This window comes from Canis lupus, chromosome 3, assembly GCF_011100685.1.
Source record: "Canis lupus familiaris isolate Mischka breed German Shepherd chromosome 3, alternate assembly UU_Cfam_GSD_1.0, whole genome shotgun sequence".
Lineage (NCBI taxonomy): Eukaryota > Metazoa > Chordata > Mammalia > Carnivora > Canidae > Canis > Canis lupus.
This window is the reverse complement of record NC_049224.1, coordinates 52,586,252-52,612,867: the sequence shown is the minus strand read 5'-3', so window position 1 is coordinate 52,612,867 and position 26,616 is coordinate 52,586,252. Positions and strand designations below refer to the sequence as shown.

The 26,616-nt window shown below is 43.5% G+C and overlaps 1 long non-coding RNA gene across 2 annotated transcripts in view; it reads left to right on the top strand.

The window, feature by feature from the left end:
- The first annotated feature begins 351 nt into the window (after nt 1-351).
- LOC119871204 overlaps nt 352-26,616 on the top strand; it is a 37,483-nt gene continuing 11,218 nt past the window's right edge. For both annotated transcript variants that reach the window (XR_005357044.1, XR_005357045.1), the window contains exons 1-4: nt 352-561; nt 7,550-7,620; nt 15,332-15,438; nt 17,873-17,977. This is a non-coding gene — a long non-coding RNA (uncharacterized LOC119871204). The remainder of the gene's footprint in view (nt 562-7,549; nt 7,621-15,331; nt 15,439-17,872; nt 17,978-26,616) is intronic.

Below are 26,616 nucleotides of genomic sequence, written 5' to 3'. Positions count from 1 at the left end.
GACAGCTTCCCATGAGTCGTGTCCCCTGTCTCCCTCCACATGTCCCACCACTCCTGTATACACGCTGGACCCTCATATGGCTCCTCTACTGTGAAGCCTCCCTTGAACCCCTGGATCCTTGGGCCTGGGCTACATTGCTACTGTGTTCGGCCTGTGTTGTAGAAAAATGTCCACAAGGGTCCTGACCTCTTATAGGATCTTCAGATCCTTGAGGGTGAAATGGTATTTTCTTTATCTTGTATCCTTCCAGGAAGAACACAGGGGATATAGCATTTATGAAGCACCTACTGTATACCAGGCTCTGACACAATGCTTTCCTGCATTCTTTCTTTTTCTTACCCACCAGCACCTAGCTTTGGACCTAACATATAACGCATGCTCAGTAGATAACCCTGAAATGGACTGAAAATCCCCTGCTATGATGATTTCCATGCGGCCTCCTTTCCTTCGGTCTTCTGGCCACTGAAGCACACTCTCCCAAGCTCCCTGATGCATGAGGCTGAGGGAACCAGGCAAATGGCAGGATTAGCTCCCTGGGGAACTGTCATCTGGTGTCTCAGGGTAAGTTGGCCCCTCCTCTCCACCTCCTGCCCCAGCAGATGGGACTCAGTGAGTTTGCTGGGAACAGGAACAGATTGGATCCCCAGGACTCAGAATGTAAGAACAGGTGCACTGGGTAGAAAGCTCAGTCTGCAAACACAGGTGCACATGAGGTTTTAACTTTGTTTTTCGTGAATCGACTATTCTGCTGAAGTGGGTGGGGTGGGGGGCACCTAATTGCAGTTCCCTTTAGAAATGAGCTCCCTACTCTCCTGCTCCCACACCATTGTTGCGCTCCAGCCCCCCAAATCTTAGACTGTGCCAAGCCATCCCACTGGACAAATTCCACATGGTTACTACTGAGATGTTCATAGTCCCTGGCCCCTGGTCCCTATGCCCTCAAACTCTGCAAATTCTGTCTAAACTACCTCCCACACCTAGACTTGCTCTCTTGCCATCCTTCCCAGGGGTTGCACATGAAGCTTTAGGGGTGTGTCAGGGAGCCAGGTCAGCTCTGTGCTGCTCCTGGGACCCAGGACCTCTCCGTCCTTGCAGGGCTAGCGTCCAAGGGGAGGGGATGCCCAGCTGCCTTCACTTGTCTTGAAGACATTTTATCTGCTCCAGGAAGGCCTCTCAACCTCAAGGACTTTGGCTAGACCTACAGAGACAGTCCAGGCTCTGGACTGATATTCAATGACTTTTGTTTTCTGCCCTGCAATAGCCCTGCCCAGAGACAATATACATTTGGAGGATTGGACAATGTGCACTTGCTGTACATTTGGAGGGATTGCAAAAATAATAATACAAGGACCAGGGGAAAAATTAATCAATAAATATATTGAAATATTTATCCCAACCTTATAGATTGCCCCTAACATCAACTCTTTCACCAATAGCAGTCATGCCTTGATTTAGGTGCCAGGAACAGCTTGGGTAGGGTGCACTGCCACCTTCTCAGGGACTTCATGTCTTACTGTTGTCTGTCCCCAGCCATGTCACTCACTCTTTCTGGGACACCCTGATGCTGCTGGGAAGAGCCCTTGCTCACATTCCAATTGTCAGCACAGGCACAAAAGCAGATTATGGCAAGCGCTGGAATGAGAGTGGGAAAACCAATGAGTTTAGGCAAGTTAAGAAAGAAGGGATACATTTCCAGGAGGAGAGCAAGCAGGAAGTCTTCGTGGAGGAGGTGGCATTCAGTGTAAGGATTTATTTATTTTGAAAGATTTATTTATTTATTCATGAGAGACACAGAGAGAGAGGCAGAGACACAGGCAGAAGAAGAAGCAGGCTCCTCAAGGGAAGCCTGATGTGGGACTTGATCCCAGGATTCCAGGACCACACCCTGAGTCGAAGGCAGATGCTCAACCACTGAGCCACCCAGATGTCCCCAGTGTAAGAATTTAGATGTATACATCAAAGGAGATAATCAATAAAACTACAGGATTGCCTACAGAATGGAAGAAGATACATATCTTAAAAAGGTTTGTAACCAAAATATAAAAAGAACTTATAAAACAACACTCCAAAAGCAAATAATCCAATAAAAATGGGCAGAAGACACAAGTAGACATTTTTCTAAAGAAGGCATGTAGATAGCCAATAGATATAATAAGAGGCAGGGGCAGCAAGAGTGGCTGGCTGGGGAGCAGGGGTGATGGGGTGTATTGTACCCTGAGAATTTGCTCCAAAAGCAGAAGCTTTCTAATTTTTAAGCTAAAATGTTGACCTTATGAAAAGATGTGTGAGGGAGCAGAGGAAAAGCAAGACCATGGAATTATAGGGAGGGTGTTCAAAGTCTGAGACGGTATCACTGAGTGGTTCTGAGCAGGCTTGAGAGCCAGACTGCCAGGGATCAAATCCTGGCTGTGCTCCTGACCAGCTGCATGCCCTTCACCAATTTCAAAAGCCCTCTATCCTATGGATTCCCAAGCTGCAATGTGGAGATAATAATAATCCTCATGGGGGTGCCAGTTGGTTAGGTCCAACTCTAGATTTCAGCTCTGGTCATGATCTCAGGGTTGTGAGATCAGGCGCCTAGTTGAGTTTGCATTCAGCATGGAGTCTGCTTGAGATTCTCTCCCTCTCCCTCTACCTCCTCTCATGCACTCTCTCTCTCTCAAAAAATAAATAAAATGATAATAATAATCTTCATAAAGTGGGTATGCAAATGAGTTAACACACGTAAAAGACATAGACTGGTACCTGGTACATAGTAATGGCTCAGTGGATGTCAACAATGTTGGTGACAATGATGGTGGTGGTGATGGAGGTGATGATGGGCTCCCCTACCAATCAAACATTCTAGGGTACCTCTGTCCCCAATCCACTCCCAGCCCCACCTCCCAATGTTAGATCCCAGCTATGCCTCCGATTTCAGGCAGGAGAAGATGCTCGTGCCTCCCAGGTCTCAAGTCCCTAATTCTGTGACCATCTCCCTGTTGCCAACCCCTATCTCCTATTTCTGCTTGTCTGTCCCTCAGGAGTAGGGTCTGGGAGAGGCGAGCCCTGTTGATAGAGGCAGTATGTCATGCATGGTCATCAGAGCAGGTTGAAGGCAGAGCTGCTTCCCCAGCAGGGCAGTGGCCCTTGCCCTTGACTTCACCTTTACTTGCTTCAACTTTCTACTTAGTGACATCTACCCTGACAGAGGCACAAACTTGACCCAGATCTCACAGCTAATGAATGGCCAAGGCTGGATTCAAACTCAGGGAGTCTGATCTTTCACCACTGCACTAAAAGCCACTGCTGTGGGTCCAGGTATCAAGGAAGTTCCTTGAATCTTGAAACTTTGAGTGGTCTTGCCAGGTCAATGCTGATGAGCCTAAATGGAATTACCATAAGTATGTAATAAATAAATTATAAAAAAGCAAAAATTCAGGCCCCAACTCAGAAAAATCAATTCCTTCTATTCCAGTGCAAACAACTCCAAAACTTTGTTGACTTAAATCCACAAAACTCAGGCACCTGGCTGGCTTGGTCAGTGGAGCATGTGACTCTTGGTCTTGGAGTTTTAAGTTTGAGTTCCATGTTGAGTATAGAGATGACTTTAAAAATAAAATCTTTAAAAACAAAACAGAATGAAACAAAACTCACAATACTCATGTTTGCTTGTGATTCTACAATATAGGTAGAGCTTGGCAGGAACAGCTCATCTCTGCTCCACATGGCATTCTTTGGGGCCACTCCACTGAGGATGTAGTTCTAGGAGGATGCACTCACTTGGCTGGAAACTGATGCTGGCTGTTGGCTGAGGGCACAGCTGGGGCTATCAGCCCAGGGACCCTCCTCCTGTGGCCTCTCCACAAAGCTAAGTCCAATTTCTGTAGCATGACAGCTGGGTTCCAAGAGGGAGGACCCCAAGAGGACAAGCCCAGTGTGCAAGCATTTCTTATGCGTCTGCTGGCATCTTCTTGCTAATGCTGCACTGGCCAAAGCTTGTCACTTGGCCAAGCCCAGAGTCCATGTAAGGGGGACTACACAAAGGCATGAGCACTAGACGGTGCAGCTTATTGAGAGTCAGCAAAGCGGCAGTCCACCTCCACTTATTTTTCCTAAGGTTCACCCCTCCTACTCTTGACCTCCTCTCTGCCAGTACCGCCCCCAAATCCTTGCTCCCAACCACTTTCCTCTTTCTCCCCTCAGCCATTGTTCTCTCTTCACTGAACTGCCCCTTTTCAGCCAACAAACCACTTGAGTCACAGCTGTCCCCAAACAGCTTCCCTCAGCCTTGCTTCCCCTTGACCCTCTCCATTCCTTCCCTTTCAAAATTCTTCAAAGAGCTGTTGATGCTGGAAGCAGAAGAAATAATCTAAAGTCAGTTTACTGAATATTCTGATTTGCTCACTTAAAAAATATCTTTAATATCTTCAATGAATATGAAGATATACTTTCTATTAATGTATTAATGAATGTATTCAATAATATACTTTTCATGAATATAAGTAAAAGAAAAATGTATTCATAAGAGGCTTAAACTATGCTATGACCCTTGGCTTACAGTAAATTGATATTCCATAAAAAAATATACTCATGGGATGTCTGGGTGGCTCCGTGGTTGGGCGTCTGCCTCTGGCTCAGGGCATGATCCTGGGATCCTGGGATCGAGTCTGGCATCAGGCTCCCTGAAGGAAGGCTGTTTCTCTCTCTGTTTGTGTCTCTGCCTCTCTCTCTGTATCTCTCATGAATAAATGAACAAAATCTTTATACACACACACACACACACACACTCATGTTTTGTTGGGAAAACTTTCTTCAAAATTAGTTTTTAATGAATTTGCCAAAATTGGTACAAATCCCTCAATTGAAAAATTCTAATCCATCCACCCACCCATCCATCTATCTATCCATCCATTCATCCATTCATTTATCCTACAGATATTTACTGAATGTCATTATGTGCCCAACATTTGGGACAAATGTAATCAAACACAGACTTGGCCCAGGCCTTCACGGAGTTGACAGTCTAATAGGGGAGGCAATTGTGACTCAAATGATTGTTTAAAAGAAACAATCAAACTGCAAGTATGACTAGTGCTACCAAGTAGAGGCACTTAGTGCCCTGACAGTCTATATTATGGGGTTTGATCTGCCAGGTGAGAGTTGGGGGTTGTTCTCCTTCAGAAGGGCTGCTGTTGGAGGCTAGAGCTGATGGATAAGTAGGAGTTAAGTAGGTGAAGAGGAGCAAGTGGAGCTTCCAAGCAGAGAAGAAACGCCTTGAGATGGGAAGAAGCATGACAAACACAGGGGCCAAAGTCTTCTTCAGTCTTCATTAGCATCTCTACCTTCGATATCCCTTAGGTGTGTTCCCCAGACACTGTTCACTGGCTAAGCCAACAGATGCTTTCAATTACTTGCATGCTGTTTTCACTACAGGGGTAAAGGTGACCATGTGACATACTTCTGGCCAAAGGGACACAAATGTCTATTGAAGGCCCCAGGGAAAGCTTCTGCTTTGCTTTTTTCTTTTCTTTCTTTCTTTTTAAAATATTTTTTCAAAGATTTCATTTTTAAGTAATCTGTCCCTCCAAAGTGGGGCTCAAATGCACAACCCCCGAGATCAAGAGTTGTGTGCTCTACCACCTGAGCTAGCCAAGTGTCCCTGCTTTCCTTTTTCTTATCTTGAACATGGTTGTGATACCTGGAGCTACAGCAGTTATCTTGTGACCATGAAGAAACAGCAGGAGGGAAAGCCAAGAGGATTACAGAGATCCTTGCTAGTCATGACATCACTGGGCCACTTTAACCCCCAACATCCAACACCTCCAAACTTCTTATTATATAGGAAAAATGAACTCCTATTTGTTTGAGCCAGTGAAAGTCAGGTTCTTTTTGTTACCTGCAGCTGAATACATTTGATATACTCAGGTTTCTATCCTTGACCTTTTTATTTTTCCACAGACTCTTACAAGGCATTCCCATGACTTTACATACAGCCTATTATGTCTAGACATGCAGATTTAGACCAAATCCCTATCTTTCTCTTGAGCTCTACTCATGTGTATCCACACCGCCTCAGGCTTGTGTCACAGGCCATGTCTGGTATTTTTACTGTCAGTATCTTTGCTGCAAGCCTTTTTGCTTCATAACTAATTGGCTGTAAGACAGTTTTGCCATAAAAGATAAAATCACAAAAAATAAAGAGGGGCATTCATTAAAAGGACATAATGAAACATGAAAAATGAATGACAAAATTAAAAACACTATTGAGAACTACAAAATATTTGAGTACATTCAAAATGTATAGTGTAGATTCATGGCAGTACTGTGCAAATAACTGTTTTTATTTTGTGGACTGTACCTAAGCACTTGTCTTCAAAATCTTTCCTTCATAGTATTAGAGTATTACACTTTTTCTCCCTTTTGCTTGATTTGTCTTCCTCATTTGGCATCCTGCTTTTCCTTTATTTGCTAAAATTTTTCCTTTATTAAAAGAGGTATCAGTTTTCAAATACTAGATGCATATTTGTAACTGAGCTTTATATTATGTTGTGAGAGCCTTCCACAGTGTTGCTTGTCCTTGGTGTATTGTCAAATATCCACTGATAGACATTCCAAAGTTATATGGGAAATGTTGGTTCCATACTGTGCATCATTGCATAGACCATTTTGAGGACTAATATTCATATAATATAAAAACGGGAGCCAGCTCCTGTAGGGATACCTGGCTGGCTCAGTTGGCAGAGGATCACACTTGATCTTAGGGTTGTGAGTCAAGCATCATGTTGGGTGTAGAGATTTCTTTTTAAGAATGGGAGTACTGAGTCAATGGAGAAGTGAGAGCAAACTATTAACCAGTTGATGAAACCAACAAACTATCAACAGTTATTTATCTTTTAGGTCAGAATTGCCTTATGGCCAATTATGTCGTGAAAATTCTGCAGCAAAATGCTTACATTGACACAACCTAGAGCCAGGGTGCCTGGATAATTCAGTCAGTTAATCATCTGCGTTAGGCTTAGATTGTGATCCCAGGGTCCTGGGATCAAGCCCTGCATCAAGGTCTCTGCTCTGCGGTGAGCCTGCGTCTCCCTTTCCCTCTGCCTGCCACTCTGCCTATTGTGCTTTCTCTCTCTGCCAAATAAAAAAAAAAAAAAAAAAAAAAAAAAATAAATAAATAAATAAATAAATCTTTTAAAAAAGAAACTACCTAGAACCCTTATAGGCAACTCAAGCCCAATATATCCCAATATAAGTTTATTTATTTATTTTTTTTTAAAATTTTTATTTATTTATGATAGTCAGAGAGAGAGAGGCAGAGACACAGGCAGAGGGAGAAGCAGGCTCCATGCACCGGGAGCCTGATGTGGGATTCGATCCTGGGTCTCCAGGATCGTGCCCTGGGACAAAGGCAGGCGCCAAACCGCTGCGCCACCCAGGGATCCCTCCAATATAAGTTTATATTTTCTCCTAAACCTCCTTATTTTTCTGTGTTCCCAAATTAATTGACTATCTCTCTATTTACTCCTCATTTTCCCACAGTGCCTAATGCCTTCCAACTCTTTTTTAGGTTCTTATATTTGAAAGGCTGAAGTTCAGCTGCTGTAACAAAGACCCCCAAGTAACAGGGACTAAAACAAGGTAAGAATTTATTTCCCTGTCACATAACCATAACCGGCTGGGAATAAGCAATACAGGCTGGTCTGGGAGCTTTATGGTGGTGGAATCTAGCCTCCTCCTAACATTCTGTTGTTCGGCCACCACTGAGTCATCTTCCTTAGCATGGGCCCTTCCTTAGCTTGACTTGCCCTCACAGGTAGATCACAGCTAGCTGGCAGGGGAGAATTTACAGGTGGTCCTTTAATGAGATCTCCAGGAAATTGTGTGTATTACTTCTGCTTTCATTCCATTAACTAGAACTTAGTCATATGACCACACTGTGCTGCAAGGGAGGCTGGGAAATGTAGTCTTTATCCTGGATAGCTATGTGCCCAGCTAACATTTGGAGACTATTGTTCTTATAGAAGGGAAGGATGGGCATTAGAGACAACTACCAGTCTCTGCCATTCCCTATCATCTGAGCTGGACTTTTTCAGTAGCTTCCTCACTAGTCTCCCTGGTCTTTCTCTCCCCTGTCTGCCCTTCATGGCACAGTCAATAGGATCTCTCTAATGCTCAGATCTGAGCTCTTCTGTACCCGATTTTAAGACTCTTTGGGGTGCTTGGCTGGCTCAGTTGGTAGAGCGTATGACTCTTGATCTCAGGGTCATGAGTTCAAGCCCCATGTTAGGTGTGGACCTATTAAACAAATAAATAAATAAACCTTCAAAAAAATTTAAAAATAGGGGACCTGGGAGGCTCAGTGGATTAAGCATCTGCATTTGGCTCAGGTCATGATCTTGGGGTCCTGGGATATAGTCTCACATTAGGCTCCCTGCTGAGTGGGGAGTCTACTTTTCCCTCTCTGCACCTCCCCTCCACCCTGCTCATGTGTGTTCTCTCTCTCTCTCAAATAAAAAAAATATTTTTAAAAAAAATTTAAATAAAAACTCTTCATCAGAACTCAGTGCTTATAGGTTAAAATCTAAACACTTAAAATAACATTCAAGACCATTTACAGACTCACAGGCCCCAACTTGCTTTTCCAACCTTGATTACTGTTTTTTCTTTTTTCTCCCTCACCAACTCCACACTCAACCTCACCTTTATCAGCTCCTAGCACTCCTTTTGGCATTCATCCCTTTGATGTTTTGATAATACACTCCCTTCGTGTGCAGTGCTTCTCCTGCGTTCTCTGCTTCCACATACCACTTATACTTCAAGACCCCAGTGGAATGGCACTTTACTCTGTGAGTTCTACTCTGGCTCTCATCCCTAGGAAGGATTAATTGCTCCTTTCCTTATGCTATAACAGTATTTGGTATAAGTCTGGAGAAGAGAACATATCAAACCAGAATCTATTATGTGTTTGTGTCTTTTCTATTAGATTGCAAGCTTAAGAGGGTCAGGAATTCTATCTTCAGAGCCTTGCTTGTGGTAGGTGTGAAATAAATGTTAAAAAAAAAAAAAGGCCATATCTGACGTGGAAAAATTCCCCTCAGCACCCATCAGGGGACAGACATCCCTATTTATTTTTAGATTCTCTCAGGTCCTTTTAAAGACTTAAAATCTCTCTCACAATATAGACATTAATAATAAACTTGAGGGGAAAAATAATACATTTATGTATTTGCTTTTTTATGTGCAAGATATCTCTGGGAATATCCACAAGAAACTGTTATATTTCATCAAAACTAAAGTGTCATCAATCCCAAGATGTTTTGTTATTTTGTATCTGACAAAGACATAAAAAAGCCTGCCAAATGGAGAGACAAAAGATCCAGAATAGCCAATACAATTTGAAGAAGAAGAACAAAGTTGGAGGATTGATATTACCCTCTTCAAGACTTATTATAAAGCTACAGTGATTAAGACACCATGGTAGTGTGGAGGAATAGACAAGTTCATCAGTGGAACAGAACACAGAGCCCAGAAATAGATCCTTATACATATAGTCAACTGATGTTTGATAAAGGAGCAAAGGCAATATAATGAAGGAAAAATAATGTTTTCAACAAATGGGTTTGGAACAACTGGACCTCACATGCAAAAAATTGAATCTAGACACAGACCTTAAACTCTTCAGAAAAATTAACTCAAAATGGATCATAGACCTAAATGTAAAATGCAAACCTATAAAACCCTAGAAAATGCTGCAGGAGGAAATCTAGAGAACCTTGGGTATGGTGATAATTTTTAAAATATAACACCAAAAATGCAATCCATTAAAGAAATCGTTGATAGACTAGACTTCATGAAAGGTAACACTTCTGCTCTGTGAAAGACACTGCCAGGGGGATGAGAAGACAAGGCACAGACTGGAAGAAAACATTCACAAAAGACAGTTCTGATAAAGGACCATTATCCAAAATATACAAAGAACTCTTAAAACCCATCAATGCAAAAACAAACGATCTGACTTAAAATTGGGCAAAAGATTTGAAAAGACATCTCCCTAGAGAAGACATACAGATGGCAAATAAGCATATGAAAAGGTGCTTCACATCATACCTCATGAATGAAATGCATATTAAAACAGCAACGGCAGAGTGCCTGACTGGCTCAATCAGTGGAGCATGTGACTCTTGATCTTGGGATTGTGAGTTCGAGCCCCATGTTGGGTATAGAGATGACTTAAAAATAAAATCTTAAAAAACAAAACAAAACAGAATGTAACAATGAGATATTATTAGGATGACCCAAATCCGGAATACTGACAACACCACATGCTGATGAGGATTTGAAGCAACACAGACTCTCATTCATTGCTGGTGGGAATGCAAAATGATGCAGTCACTCTGGAAGACAGTTCAGCAGTTTCTTACAAAATTAAACATACCCTTACCATACAATCCAGCAATTGTGCATCTTGGTAGTTACCCAAGGGAAATGAAAATTTATGTCCACCCAAAACCCTGCACAAAGATGTTTATAGCAGCTTTATTCATAATTGCCAAAACTTGGAAGTAACTAAGATGCTCTTCAATAGATTGGCTTTTTGGAAGTCTCCATCATACACCCATAGTTCATTTCAAGGTTATAGAAGAAAACAAATCCTCTGTTTTCAATCTCCTAAGCCTTTTTTGCAAGGGCTGTGAAATGACTTATGTCCCTTGTAAATAATGGTTTTTTAATTCTTTTTTGGGTGTGGACAGATGGGTGGAGTGAGGGAGGAGGTTAACATTTATCCTTGTTAAATAGGATGCTGTTGGTGGCAGCCCATTGGTCTAAAACTCTCGGCCCACTGTTCTCAAACATCAGAGCCACTTGGAGGGCTTATTAAAACAAATTTCTGGGCCCCATATCCAGAGTTGATTCATTAAGTCAGGATAGAGACCAAGAATTTGCATTTCTGACAAGTTCCCAAGTGATGTTGATGATGCTGGTCTAAGGACCACACTACTACTACTACTACTACTACTACTACTACTACTATATTGCTGCTGCTGCTTCTTGAAGAGAAAAAATAATACATTTTTTGTATTTATTAATTTTGCTTCACGTGATATGCTTTGTCCCGTTTTCTGTATGTATGTATGTGTTCTTTTTAAAATGGAATATGTATCCCTCCAATATCTGGTATTTTGGCCCATGAACTTTTGTTTCCTTGTCTTTGGGAATGTTCATGCCTTTTTGTTGTTGGGGATGCTCATGCCTTTTGGGGATATTGCATTTCCCTGTGAGTCACAGAGAGAGGCTTCTCACATCCAAGCTTCTCTCTGCTTCTATAGCTTCTCTAGCATTTACTTGGTGGACAGGAGCCCATGCTAGATTGCTGGTTCATGGGAAATTCGAAGAGACTCTTCTTCTTTTTTTAAGATTTTATTTATTTATTCATACACACACACACACACACACACACACACACACACAGAGGCAGAGGGAGAAGCAGGCTCCATGCAGGGAGCCCCACACAGGACTCGATCCAGGGTCTCCAGGATCACACCCTGGACTGAAGGCGGCGTTAAACCGCTGAGCCACCTGGGCTGCCCCGAAGAGACTCTTCCATCTCAACTTCTTTCCTCTATAGATATATTATATCTATAAAATAATGTGGGTAGATTAGGTCAGGGTCATACACTCAAACGCCCTCTGGTTTGATTGTAAACAGATTACTATAATGAATGAAGCTGGCTAAGGGTGAGGCAAGAGGGAATGAGGGAGTCTGGGGTCAAGTGGAGTATGCACATTCCTGCTTTATCTGTTGAGGGTGGTGATGCTCATGGCCGGGCAGTGATGTAGACCAGTGTTATCATGAAGCCAGAACGGTAGATTTAATAGGAAAGTTCCCCATTTACTTAAAATGTCTGAGAATTCAGGGCACCTGAGTGACTGGGTTGGTTGAGCACCTGACTCTCAATTTTGGCTCAGGTTGTGATTTCAAGATCATGAGATCGAGCCCTGTGCCATGCTCTGTGCTCAGCAGGGAGTCTATCTGAAGTTTCTCTCTCTCTCTCACTCGTGCTCTATCTCTCTCTCTCAAATAAATAAATAAATCTTAAAAAATAAAATGTCTTAGGTTTGAATTCAGCTGGGGGTCGCAAGTCTGCCATCCCTGGCTTTTTAGGGCCAAAAAGGTTTTTTTCAGATTTAACAAGCCAGGAGTCTTGGAGTCTAGAGTATTCCCTTGAGTGACCTGCCAGGGTGAGAACTTCCTCAAAAATGGAAACGAGGCCTGTCTGGCATAACCTGTTCTTAGCAAGCCCATACTGGAGCCTTGTCCAGCTCGCCAGTCTGCACTTCTTAGAAAATGCTTGTTCCTCTTTTGGAAAGTCAGAACATTTGCCCATCTTCAGTCAGGTGGAGCCTCACCCGTTCTTAAAAATTCCTCAAAGATTACAAACACTGAGGAGGCCTTGGAACTTAACCAGAGAGGCCCTTGTTGACTTTAGAAGTTATTGGTTTTTAAAAAATTCTACTTTTTAAAAATAAGCCTCACCTCATTCTACACTTAGGTTTTTCCCAAACTCTCTTGTTACAGTATTCCATCACCATTTAAACAATGTTTGTCTTGACTCTAAATTCAGACCAGGTTTTGACCGCTTTTTCTCATATATCCCTTCCTCAATTCATATCAAATCAATATGGAGTCCTATCATAGTTGTGTGATGTTAGGAAAGTCACCCAAACTCTCTGTACCTCCATATTCCCTTCTACAAAGTGAGAGAATTCAACTGGGTGGTCTTCAAGTTTATTTCTACAGCGAGGTTTTTGGGTTAGGGATCTTTGACAATTGGTTAAAAACTATGGACACTTGGGGTGCCCAACTGGTTTAGCTGGTGGAGCATGCAACTCTTGATCTCAGGGTCGTGAGTTTAAGCCCCACATTGGGCATAGAGATAACTTTAAAAAAAAATCTGTGGATCCTTATTTCAGAAAAAAAAAAAAAAGATTACATGGCTTATACTAGTTTACCTTGTTGCACTTGCATTTGCCAAGACCAGCATTATGTTTTCTTTTAGAAGACAGTTCTCCCCACTCCAACAATTTGGTTCTAGATGAGCTGCCAATAAAAGTGCTCCCCCCAACTCTGTGCAGAAGAGTGGGCATATCAAGTCCTTTTCTGTTTTTGTTTGTTTCTCTTCTTTTGAATGGAACCAAAAAGGAAGATTCTTTTTCCTCTTTGGTAGAAAGTCAAAGGTATGAATCCGGATCTGCCTGGGGCCATTTTCCTGCTTTGCAAAGAAAGCCTTTCTGTGTAGACCTGAGGGAAGAAAGAGGCTCAGAGATTGAGGGATTGGGAGGGAAGAGGAGAGAGATTTCTCCTGGTATTTCAGTCCTGTATCTAGCTGTCCCTGACACCCATTTCTACCTTTTTAAACATTTGGTTCAGTGAACTAATAAATTCCTTTGTTTTGTTTTGTTTATGTGAGTTTGAGTTGACTAACTGACATTTATAGCAAAATGAATCCTGGTTAGTACAGGTTAAACATTAGCATCTTTTATACCATCAACCCTTATACTTCAATACTGTCCCATTCCTTGTCCTTGTTGTCTTCCCAAAGTCTATCTTCTTTTAACGCACCTTTAAAATGTGTTATGTAACTCTGTACACAAGGGCTCAACTGGTTTTGCTGAAATCAAACAGAATTTTAGTTATTATCTTCTATGTACTTCATGTTTTCACCTCCCTTCCCATAAGACTATGTTTTGGAGGACAGGAACCTGTGCCTGGGTGGCTCAATTGGTTCAGCATCTGCCTTTGGCTCAGGTCATGATCCCAGAGTCCTGGATGGAGCCCCATGTTCGGGCTTCCTGCTTAGCAGGGAGCCTGCTTCTCCCTCTCCCTCTGCCCCTCCACCCTGCTCATGCTCTGTGTGTGTCTCTCTCTGTCAAATAAACAAATAAAATCTTAAAAGAAAAAAGTTCTGAAAAGTGCTTTGCACATAGTAGAACTCACAAAATGCTGGGAATTGTGAGGACAGGATGGATGCATCATGAGAGGAGCCCACTAACCTCATGCACTGTGACACTCTTAAACATGCCATGGGGATCCCTGGGTGGCGCAGCTGTTTGGCGCCTGCCTTTGGCCCAGGGCGTGATCCTGGAGACCCGGGATCGAATCCCACATCGGGCTCCCGGTGCATGGAGCCTGCTTCTTCCTCTGCCTGTGTCTCTGCCTCTCTCTCTCTCTCTCTCGGTGACTATCATAAATAAATAAAAATTAAAAAAAAAAAAACAAACATGCCATGAATGCTGGCAGCACTGAGAGCCTGAGTCTCATGGATGACGACAAGGTCACAAGGCAAAGGAGACCCTCCTGCCAGGAGTCCCAGGGTCCAGCCTGGAAGTGGAGAGCACACGTGACTCCCAACAATATCCCACTTCCCTTGGGAATCCCAGTCAGCCATGGCTAAGGAGGACAGCAGCTTCTGGAACTTCCCCCAGTGAAACAGAGCACCAGCAGTGAGAGCCTAATTACTGACAGTAGTGGCCACAATCACCGTCTGTTTTTAACCTGGGAGCCCCTGGCCTGGCCAGTGGGTCCCTGTCCTGAGGTCCTGGGAAGCTCCTGCAATTATATATAGCAAGGGAGCTGGGTACACACATAGCACACCCATCCCTACACTAGGGACGTTGTTAGCAGACAAATAGCATGCTTTATTTACTTACGTAACTGCAATCTTCCAAAGACATGTTCTCAAGCAATGGATATTAAAAGCACATTTACTGTCATGAACGTGCGGGGAGCTGGGGGTGGATGTGTGACGGTGTGATACCACCAGGGAAGTGTTTTGACTTGAAGGAGCGTCCTTGACATCCCAGAACCACTGCTTGGATGGTGGTGGAGGGGGGCTAGAAAGCAATGGGTCTGGTTAGCCGCTAGGGGGTGCTGGGGAAGCAGGACACCTTAAATTTGGGCAACGCGTTTCCCTCGCCGGCTCTCAGAGGCCTGGGGTGGGGCTGCTTTTCCAGACCGAGCCGAAGGCACGTGGCCCGTGGGGACTGGGTGGGGACAGACCTGCGTCGCCCAGTCTCGTGCTATGGGTTCTTCCCGGCTTCCGCTACCAGGAAAAGCCAGGGAAGTTCTGCACCCCCCCGGAGTGAGAGGGGGGTAAGCAGCCCCAGAGATGTCTCTTAGCTTCATTACACTTCTAAATTGGGCTTCTACGTCCAGGCCACTTCTCCAGCCCCTGAGCCAGCTGTGTTCCTTCCCGCTCCTTCAGGCATTGAGGGCATCAGGGTAAGACGGGGAGAGGACAGGGGAGACAAGCATTTCTCCCGACAATGATCTTGTTGTCTCCCCTTGCAGGCAACGGGACACCCACTTCTGGGCAGCAGCCACCTCAGTTTTTCCAGATGAGTGGGTGTCCAGGAAGTACCCACCGAGGCGCCTCCAGCAGAATGAGTCACTCACTGGTAAAATGGCAAAAGAATGTATTTGCCGAAACCACAGAGACATTTTGCCCAGGATCTGGAAGCCTGGGGCTTTTCCGATGCTGCTTTGGTGTTGTTTGGCACTGGCCAAGGTGACCCACTGCAGCGGCCCAGAGAAGGTTTCCTGTCCCTTAAAGAGCCCTTTGGGTAACAGAACATGGCTGGGAACGGTTCACCCACCAAGGGTGCTCCCCTGCACTTGAAAGGGTCGACAGAAATGGAATCCCTTTTAAATCCTCAATCCCACCCTCTTCTACATCAGCAGAACCCATTGCTTTTTTTTTTTTTTTAAAGATTTTACCTTTAGATAATCTCTATCCCCAAGGTGAGGCTCAAACTCACAACTAGGAAGTCAAGAGTCCCAGGCTCCTCTAACTGAGCCTGCCAGGTGCCACTCCCCACCCTATTGCCTTCTGGATAAATGAGCAGCTTCAGAGCCTCTACTGAGTCAAGAAGCTTGCTTGCTTGCTTTATTTATTGGAATTTTTTATTTATTTAAGATTTTATTTATTTATTCTTGAGAGACACACACACACAGAGGTAGAGACAGGCAGAGGGAGAAGGAGGCTCCCTGCGGGGAGCCCAATGTGGGACTCAATCCCAGGACCTGGAGATGGCACCCTAAGGCTAAGGCCATCAGTGGCTCAACAGCTGAGCCACCCAGGTACCCCCTCCCATTGCAATTTTGATTTGCATTTCTCCCATGGATGATGATGTCAAGCCTCTTTTCATGTGCTTATTGGCCATTTGGATGTCTTCTTTTGAGAAATATCGATTCAGATCCTTTGCCCATTTGTCAACTGGTTTGTCTTTTTGTTGTTGAGTTATAAGAGTTCTTTGTATTCTGGGGGCTCCTGGCTGGCTTAGTCAGGAGAGCATGTGACTCTGACCTTAAGGTTGTGAGTTCGAGCCCCACATTGGGTATACAGATTACTTAAAATTTTTTTTAAAGTTCTTTATATTCTGGATATTAGACTCTTATCAGCCATGTTATCTGCCAAGTATTTTCTCCCATTTTGTAACTTTTTTCACTTTTTTAAAAAAGTATTTTATTTTTAAGTTATTTCCACCCTCAACATGGGGCTGGAACTCACAGCCTTGAGGTCAAGAGTCACATACTCCACCGACTGAGCCAGCTAGTCACCCCTCACTTTTTTGATAGTGTTTTTTGAAATACAAAAATTTCTGGTTTTGATAAAATCCAATTTATCTATTTTTTCTTTTGTTGCTTATGCTTTAGCTGTCATATGTGATAAATCATTGTTTAACCCCAGTTCACAAAAATTTACTACTATGTTTTCTTCTAGGAATTTCATAATTTTAGCTCTTACATTTAGATGTTGATCCATTTTGAGTTAATTTTTGTAAATGGTATGAGGTAAGGGTCCAAACTAATTGTTTTTCATGTCAACCTGCCCCAGTGCCATTTGTTGAAAAGACTTTTCTTTCCCCCCCATTAAATGGTCTTGCCACCCTTGTTGAAAATCAATTGCCCAAAAAAAAAAAAAAAAAAAAAAAAAAAAAAAAAAAAAAAAAAAAAAAGAAAATCAATTGCCCATGAATATATTTCTAGACTCTCAGTTCTGTTCTCTTAACTTATTTTACTTCATATAATGCCCTCAAGGCCCATCTGTGTTGTTGTAAATGTCAGGATGTCCTTTTTTATGGCTGAATAATATTCCTTTGTGTATACATATACCACATTTTCCTTATCCATTCATCCATTGTTGGACACTTAGATTGTTTCCATGTCTTGGCTATTGTGAATAATGCTGCAGTGAACATGGGGGTGCAGATATCTCTTTAAGATAGTGATTTCATTTCCTTTGGATAAATACTCAGAAGTGGAATTGAAGGATCATAGGGTAGCTCTGTTTTATTTTAATTTTTTTAATTTAATTTAATTTTTTAAGATTTTTATGTATTTATTTGACAGAAGATAAAGCCAGAGAGCACAAGCAGGGGGAAGGGCAGGGGGAGGGGGAGAAGCAGGCTCCTCACTAAGCAGGGAGCCCAACATGGGACTCCATCCCAGGACCCTGAGATCATGACCTGAGTTGAAGGCAGATGCTTAACCAGCTGAGCTACCCAGGAGCCCAAAAGATGAGCTTTTGGAACATGGCCTTGTTGACACCTTGATTTCAGATTTCTGGCCCTCAGAACTGTGAAAAGAAATTTCTATTGTCTTAAGCCACCAAGTTGAAGGTAATTTGTTGTAGCAGCTCTAGGAAACCAATATACCAATAAATATCACTTATAATATTAGGACAAATAATTGTTATTGGATCCCTAGAGAAGCAAATGTAGTTTTTTTACACTATGCTTGTGTTGCTTGAAAGAGATTTTCTAACAATCAAGGTCAAATGGACTCTTGTTTGTTACACACCATCTGCTTCCCAATATTGCCTTGTTTCAGATAGTGGTTGCTTTTGGTGGAGAGACTCTACGAGGAAGAGACACAACAGAATCTCCTGGGTGATACAAATATTCCTCATCTTGATAGTGGTGTCAATGAGTGATGGTAAGTAAACATTCATATTTGTCACAACCCACTGAGTAGTACTCTTAAGATCTGAGCATTTTCCTTTACATAACTTATGCCTTAGTTAAAAAAGAAGAAAGCATGTGGTACCTGGGTGGCTGAGTTGGTGAAGCATGTGATTCTCAATCTCTGGGTCGTGAGTTCGAGCCACACTAGGTATAAAGATTACTTAATAATGAAATTTTTTTGGGCACCTGGGTGGCTCAGTTGGTTTGTGGCCAACTCCTGATTTTGGCTCAGGTCATGGTCTCAGGGTCATGAGATTAAGTCTTGCATGGGGCTCTGTGCCCAGCGCTGGAGTCCAAGATTCTCTCCCTCTCTGTCCCCCTGCTTGCACATGTGCTCTCTTTCTCTCTCAAATAAATAAATAAATAAATAAATAAATAGATAAATAAATAAATAAATAAAATCTTTATTAAAAAAATAAAATCTTAAAAAAGAAAAGTAGCTTGGGCAGCCCGGGTGGCTCAGCAGTTTAGTGCCACCTTCAGCCCAGGGTGTGATCCTGGAGACCCGGGATCGAGTCCCACGTCCGGCTCCCTGCATGGAGCCTGCTTCTCCCTCTGCCTGTGTCTCTGTGTCTCTGCCTCTCTCTCTCTCTGTGTCTGTCATGAATAAATAAATAAACTCTTAAAAAAAAAAAGTAGCTTGCTTGACAGGGCACCTGGGTGGCTCAGTTGGTTGAACTTCTGAGTCTTTATTATGGCTCAGGTCATGATCTCAGGGTGGTGAGATCAAGCTCGCCATGTTATGCTCTGCAGTCATCGAGGAGTCTGCTTGAGATTCTCCCTCTCTCCCCCCACCTATTCACTCTCTTCTCTCTCTCTCAAGTAAATAAATAAATCTTTAAAACAATGTGGGTTGGAGCTCTGGGTGGCTCAATTGGTTAAGCATCTGCTGCCAGCTCACGTCATGATCCCAAGGTCCTGGGACTGAGCCCCACATCAGGCTCCTTGCTCAGCAGGGAGTCTGCTTCTCCCTCTCCCTCTGCCTGCTGCCCTCCCTTCTTGCGCTCTATCTCTCTCTGTCAAACAAACAAATAAATAAAACATTAAAAAAAGCAAACATATGTGGGTCATGACTGTTTTTCCCCAGACTTTTTTTTTTTTTGGTCCCTCTGTTTTTTTTTAAATATTTTTTTAAATTTTTATTTATTTATGATAGTCACAGAGAGAGAGGCAGAGACACAGGCAGAGGGAGAAGCAGGCTCCATGCACCGGGAGCCTGATGTGGGATTCGATCCTGGGTCTCCAGGATCGCGCCCTGGGCCAAAGGCAGGCGCCAAATCGCTGCGCCACCCAGGGATCCCCAGGTCCCTCTGTTTTTAATTGAGGTAGAGAAAAAGATCATCCACCAATTAATATTAGGGTTTTTTTTAAGTTTTTTTTTTTTTTTTTTTTTTTTTAGTAATCTCAACACCCCATGTGGGGCTCAGCCACAACCATGAGATCAAGAGGCTCTCATGCTGTTCTGACTGAGCCAGCCAGGTGCCCCTAATATGACCTGTCGGTTTAAATCCACTTTCTCCTTGAAAGCATTCTTAGTGTAACTCCCTGACTTCCTATGCCAAATGAGCCACTAATTTACAGGTCTGTGGATAGCTGCCATTCTGGGATTTCTCCCCCGCCCCCCCCCCCCAACGAACCCATTGTATTCCTTAGTAGATTTCACTTTCCTTCTCCTGAATTCCAATTTCATCTCACTAAGGTATTTCCTTGTGGTTTTATGTTTGTTTTGTTTTGTTTTTGTTTTTGTCCCACCCGCCCCAGAAAAGGCTATGGGGAGTCAATGATGGGTCCCTCTACATCTGAAAAAAAATTTTTTTTTGAAAAACATTTTTATTTGATCTTTTGGCTGGGCATACAGTGGCTTGCAGGGTCAAAACAACATTTCCTGAGAAGTCAGACGGTATTGTTTCAATTATATTCTAGAATCTAATATTGCTGATGAGAAGTTTGAGGCTGACTGGATATTTATTTTGCAGGTGACCTGATTTCCTCTCTCCAGAAATTTTAGGATGTTCTTCATGATCCTTAGAGAACTGTATCATCAGGCTCTGTCTAGGGGTTTTGCTGGGCTTTGGTTTTGTTTTGTTTGTTCATCTTGCTTGATACCTGAGCCTTTTCCATCTGAAGATTCAGGCCTTTCTTCAGTTTATATAGATATTTTCTTCTGTTATTTTCAGCCTCTCTGTTTCCTTCCTTCCCTTCTTCTCTTCCTCTGGAACTTCCAGCCGGGCTGCTGTTCTTGTGCTTTAGTTTTTCTCTTTTCTGGCTCCGTGTAATCTGCTAGTCCTTTCAGGGCTAGAATGTCCCCAGCAGCCAGCCCCAAAGCCTCCAGGCACTCACCTGTCCTCGCTGGCTGGTCACATCCCCTCCCACAGCTGTATTTTGTGGTCTGTCCAAACATACCTTCTCCACAACTCTCAGATTCAGACCCAGATTTTCCTCTACCTGTTCAGTCCACACAGATGTCTCACAAATGACTTAGGATCTTAACCGCAATCAGGGTGCCTGACTGGCTCAGTTGGTGGAGGGTGAGACTTTTTTTTTTTTTTTCAAGATTTTATTTATTTATTCATGAGAGACACAGAGAGGCAGAGACATAGACAGAGGGAGAAGCAGGCTCCATGCAGGGAGCCCGATGCAGTACCCAGGATTACAACCTGAGCCATAAGCAGACACTCAACCTCTGAGCCACCCAGGTGCCCCAAGCATGAGACTTTTGATCTCAGGGTTGTGAGTTTGAGCCCCACTTTGGGCGTAGAGGTTACTATCAATCAATCAATCAATCAATCAATCAATCAGAAAGGATAAAAGTCTTAAATCACAATTTCTCCTACCTGTAAAGATAAAACACCCCTGGTGTCTCCTCTACCTTCACTGTACACTACAACTGCTGACACTTCTGATCACCAAATATGTGTGGGGTGGGGTAGTGGGGAACGAGGGATCCCCACACTGAACAATCTTGACACACCAACCGGATGTCCCGCAGCTCACTCAGTTCTGACATCGTCTATCTGGAAGTGGCATAAGATCCCACAGGTTAGGGGGCTCAGTCCCCAAAAGACCGCCCCCTCTTCAGATACCAATCACCAATCATGGGTCCAGTTGCTACCTGTGATTCTGACCCACTGGCTATAAATCGGGTTCCCACGACCCCTTCCTCAAATTTGATTATTTGCTTGTGTGGGTTACAGAACTCAGGGAAACAGGGATCTACTTACTAGATCACTCGTTTCTTAGAAAGGATAAAGGAGCAGCTAGATGAAGAAATACATAGGTGAGGTGCAGAAGGGTTCTGAGCACCAGAGCTTTGGAGCCTGTGGAGCCCAGTACCACCCTCCTGGTGTGTGGATGCATTCTTGTTCACCAACTCATCCTTCTGGGTTTTTGTGGAGGCTTCGTTAAGTAGGCACAATTGATTAAATCTTTAGCCATCGGTGATTAAACTCAGTCACCATGCCCTCTCCCTTCCCCAACTGTGGGAGGTGGGAGCGGGAAGGTTGGGCTGAAAGTTTGAACCCTCTAATTAACCCTCAAGGTTGGTTCCTCCAGCTACCAGCCCCCTTGTCCTTAGGGGCTTTCCATAAGTCCTTCATTGATGTAAACTTGTGTGATTGAAAGCAGATTGCTATGAATAACAAAGAGCAACTTTTTTGCTCTTATCACTTAGGAAACTCCTAGGATTTTTCGGAGCTAGGTGCCAGAACCAGTGAAGACAAAATATATCTTCTTCTTATAAATCGCTGTGTCACGTAACTTCCCCAACTCTCTCCCTCTCCTGTGTCAGTGAGTGGCTTCACCAGTCAACCAGGCTTTCAGACACTGCCAGCCCCCTGGGTTCAGCCCACAGGGTCTCTGGGGGATATCTTGTACCTGTTCCTGTCCCTGCCTCTCTGAGCCATGGGTCTGGCTGTGTTCCCACCTTTGTTCTTCACAATCACCTTCCAGAGCACTCCACTTTTTTCACCATATTGATTGTCCTTACTTTTGTGTAAATGAGAGAAAATTTGGGAAAGGAGTGAGGAAGAGAAGGGGAAAGGGGCAAGGTGCAGGAGTGGGGGTGGTACGGGAGGGAAAGACAAAAAAAAAAAAACAAAAAAAAAAAGAATGGAGACTCAAAGAATAGGTCATTTCTGAAAGGATAAAGACTGCCAGTAGATCTTTGCTTTTAAGGGGCCCCTGGGTAGCTCAGCTGGTTAAGCATCGGACTTTTGATCTCAGCTCTGGTCTTGATCCTCAGGGTAATGAGATAGAGCCCTGAATTGGGCACCATGCTGGGCATGGAGACTACTTTAAAAATGGAGAGAGAGAGAGAGAGAGAGAGAGGGAAGAGAGAAGAGAGAAGAGAGAGAATTGCTTTTATACTGATGAAATTAGGGTGAAGTCACACTCTGGGACAGTTTTAAAGGGGAAAGGAAGTCAACAAAGGATGACTGTCATGCTGTGGGGTGAATGTGAAGGGAGGACTCTGAAGGGGCAGGGAAGATGGGGAGGGGTTCCCCAGCTCACTCCGTGCTGAGCTTTTTGAGGATGAGCTGAGGGGAGACCTCCTTCTCAGATGCTCCCTCACCTCCCCCAGTGTTCAGAGTGCCAGCTGAGACCAAAGGCCTCAGTCCCAGAAGCCCCACAAAGAGTGAGAACGGGTCACATCTGGGATTACAGCAAAATCTGGATTGGTCTAGATGGGGAAGAATGGGGTGAGAGAGAGCAAAAGAGAGCAAGAGAGAGATTGATTGATTTTAAGGACCAGATTGGTTAGTCTGAAATCCATAGGGCGGGCTAGAAACTCAGGCAGGAATTGGCGAAACAGAATTCCTGCTTCCAGAAAACCTCTGTTTTTTACCCATGTGGCATTCAACCCATTGGGTGAGGCCTACACACATAATCAAAGATCATATCCTTTCCTGAAAGGCAGCCACATCTACAAGGCATCTTCACGGCAACACCTAGGGTGGTGTTTGATTAAGTACCAGGTACTAGAGCCTACCCAAATTGATGCTTAAAACTTACCATCAAAATAGTGAGACTGAGACCCAAAGAAATGACCAAGGTGGGCAGCTTTTCTACTTTTGAGACAAACAACCACCTGAGAGGAATTGACGAGATAAAAGCAAACCAACAAACAATCCCAAACCATGTATGTTTGGGAGCTTTAATTAGTGAGGAATTCTAAACAGAATTTGGTTCAGGACAGGAAATTAGTAAAAATAACAAGGTGTGTGTATCAAGACTTCTCCAGCTCTGGATTGTCCTCCTCTGATGGTACAGATGTCTGGAAGTCTCTGCTTCATGCTGCAGGGACGTACTGTTCACATCAGAGATGGATAATCTTGCTTTCTGGAGGGGAAAGGGAGTCAGAGCATTCTTCCTGCCCTGACCATTTCTTCCATAACTTAAACTAAAAAACATCAATATACCACTGTGACAGATTTGGGGGCCACCTGCCCAGGGCTGCTGCGGTAGGTAAGATGGAAACCAGAGCAACCAGGTTTGGTGTTGCTTGTTCCACAAATGTAGAGATTCATGCCGTGTGGAAACAGCACTGCCTTCACATGACTCACCTTTCTGAATCAAAGTCCGGCTGTTTCCTGAGGTCTAGCTCCCGCTGATTAGAACACTGGTTAGAGCTGGTTTCACAGAAGTCCTGATGCTTTCCCACCAGGGGTGGGATAATGATGGGACAGGGACTCAGAGATGAATTTTGGCATTCATGTTTTTTATGTTTATTTAATTTAAGATTTTATTTATTTATTTATTTATTTATTTATTCATTCATTCATTCATTCATGAGAGACACAGAGAGAGGCAAAGACATAGGCAGAGGGGAGCCCTGTGGGGAGCCAGATGTGGGACTCAATCCCAGGACCCTGAGATCACGCCCTGAGCCCAAGGCAGATGCTCAACCACTGAACCACCCAGGGGTCCTGTCTTTTATATTTAAATCCCTTTCACCATGATGGGCGCTGAGGGGGGCACTTGGCGGGATGAGTACTGGGTGTTATGCTATATGTTGGCAAATTGAACTCCAATAAAAAATTTTTTTTAAAAAATCCCTTTCACCTATTTCATCCTTCCTCCTCCCCTCTGGCAACCTCCAGTTTGTCCTCTGTATTTAGGAATCTGTTTCTTTCTTTCTTTTTTCTTGTTTGTTCATTGTTTTTTTTTTTTTTAGGTTCCACATAGAAGTGAAATCCCATGGTATTTGTCTTTCTCTGAGTTATTTCACTGAGCATAATACCCTCTGGGTCCATCTGTTTTGTTGTAAATAGCAAGATCTCATTCTTTTTTATGATGAAGTAATATTCCATCATGTGTATACACCACATCTTCTGTATCCATTTGTTTATTGTTGGACCCTTGGGTTTCTTCCATATCTCAGCTATTGTAAATAATCTTCCAATTCACAGAGAAGTGCATGTCTCCCTTTGAATTAGTGTTTTCCTATTCTTTGGGTAGATATCCAGGAGTGGGATTGCTGGATCTTTTGGTATTTCTATTTTTACTATTTTGAGGAACCCCCATACTGTTTCCCACAGTGACTGCACCAATTTACATTCCCACCCACAGTGCACAAAGATCTCTTTTCCTTCACATCCTCGCCAACATTTTTTCTTGCCCTTTTGATTTTAGCCATTCTAACAGGTATGAGGTGATATCTCATTGTGGTTTTGTTTTGCATTTCACTGATGATGAGTGATGCTGGGCATCTTTCATGTGTCTGTTGGTAATCTCTATGTCTTCTTTGGGAAAATGTCTATACAAGTCTTCTGCCCATTTTCTTTTTAGATTATTTCTTTTTTTATGTTGAGTTGTATACATTCTTTATATATTTTGGTTATATTAATATAACTATAGACTACTAATAATATATTAATGATGTAACATTTATATTAATCCTTTATAGGGTGTATCATTTGCAAGTATCTTCTCCTATTCAATAGGGTGCCTTTCATTTTATTGATGATTTCCTTTGCTGAGCAAAAGCTTTAAATTTTGGTGTAGGCAGTGTTCAAATTTTAACATGAATAGGCAAACTAGAAAAATAGGCAGGTCCTGACACCAACCTGGGGTAATATTGCTGGATTAGTCAGCTTCTGCTAGGTGATGATGCAGTAAGAAATACTCCCAAATCTCAGTGGTTTATAACAAGCACGGCTTACTTCTCACTTACATTATATGTTGGTGGCTGTAGCTGTGCCGCATATGATTCTCAGCCCAGGACCCAAGTTGAGGGAGCTGCTTTCTGGAACTTGGTGTTCTCAAGGCCAAAGGAAAGTGCAAGGCCCCCAGAGGAAATGTAAAATGGCTCTTAAAGCTTCTGTTTGGAGCTGGCATATGTTATTTCTACCCTCATCTCTCAGGTCATACTAAATCACATGGCCAGGCCTGATGATGGGGTGGGGAAGGTCTGTCCTGAGGGAAGTCATGCAAATCTCATGGCAGGGACAAACAGTTCTTTTACAGGAAGGGGCACAATGGATAATGGGGACCATGCTTCAACCTACCACTCCTGGTCAGCTTTCTTTTCAGAGTGACATCTAGTCGTCGTCTTCTTCTTCTTCTTCTTCTTCTTCTTCTTCTTCTTCTTCTTCTTCTTCTTCTTCTTCTTCTTCGTCTTCTTTAAAAGATTTTATTTACTTATTCATGAGAGACACATAGAGAGAGGCAGAGACATAGGCAGAGGGAGAAGCAAGCTCCTTGTGGGGAGCCTGATGTGGGACTCGATCCTAGGACCTTGGGATCATGTCCTGAGCCAAAGGCAGATGCTCAGCCACAGAGCCAGCCAGGTGCCTGACAACTGGCCTTCTTCACAGCATTATTTAATTAATGCAGCTAACAGTAAGAGTCTTTTTATGCCAAGGAGGCCATGGGAGCACAATAATAAGAACAGGCACTGAGGTGAAGAGGTCAGAACTTGACAAGAAGGTCTCTTGCCAGTTCATGGTATTCAATCCGCAGCATCAGAAGGAGGCCCAGCCCTCTCCAGGCCACTGGGATTTCCTCTGGGCACAGACTCAGGTCACTACGTTCCCTTAGGTCATGGGTTCAGCCTGTCTGGGATCTTGGTAGTCGGATTTTTTGGTGGTTTTTCTTTCCCCTCCTAATAAACAAAGTCAGGGGTCAGTTGGGATGAGCTGGCCACTGTCTGAAACCTACGGAAGAGTTGTGGTTTTGCCTGCTGTAAACATGTAGGAGGTGGGGCAGGCAGATGCAGGCTGAGAGGTGAACCATCATCTCCAGAAGCCACAGGCCCCCAATTTCTCTCTCCCCTCTGATTTGTCAAAAGAATCAGATGGTTCAAATAGTAGCATTTCAGATCAAAAATAGAATCATATAATCACAGAAGGCAAGATTTGGAAGGAACTATAGATATCATCTGGGTGCCCCCTCTGGAAAAAAGAGAGCCCAGATGTGGTAAGTGAGGAGCCCAAGGTCCCCCAGGGAAAACTGGGCATGTGGCATCCCCTCATCCCAGGCCCAGCATCTGCAGGGTGGCTGGTGAATATTTGCTCCATGAGGGGAGATTGAGGAAATGGACTTGTCCATGGACACCACTCCAGGATTTCTAGGTGACAGGGCTCCAGTGGAGGGTCAGGCAGCAGTTCAAGG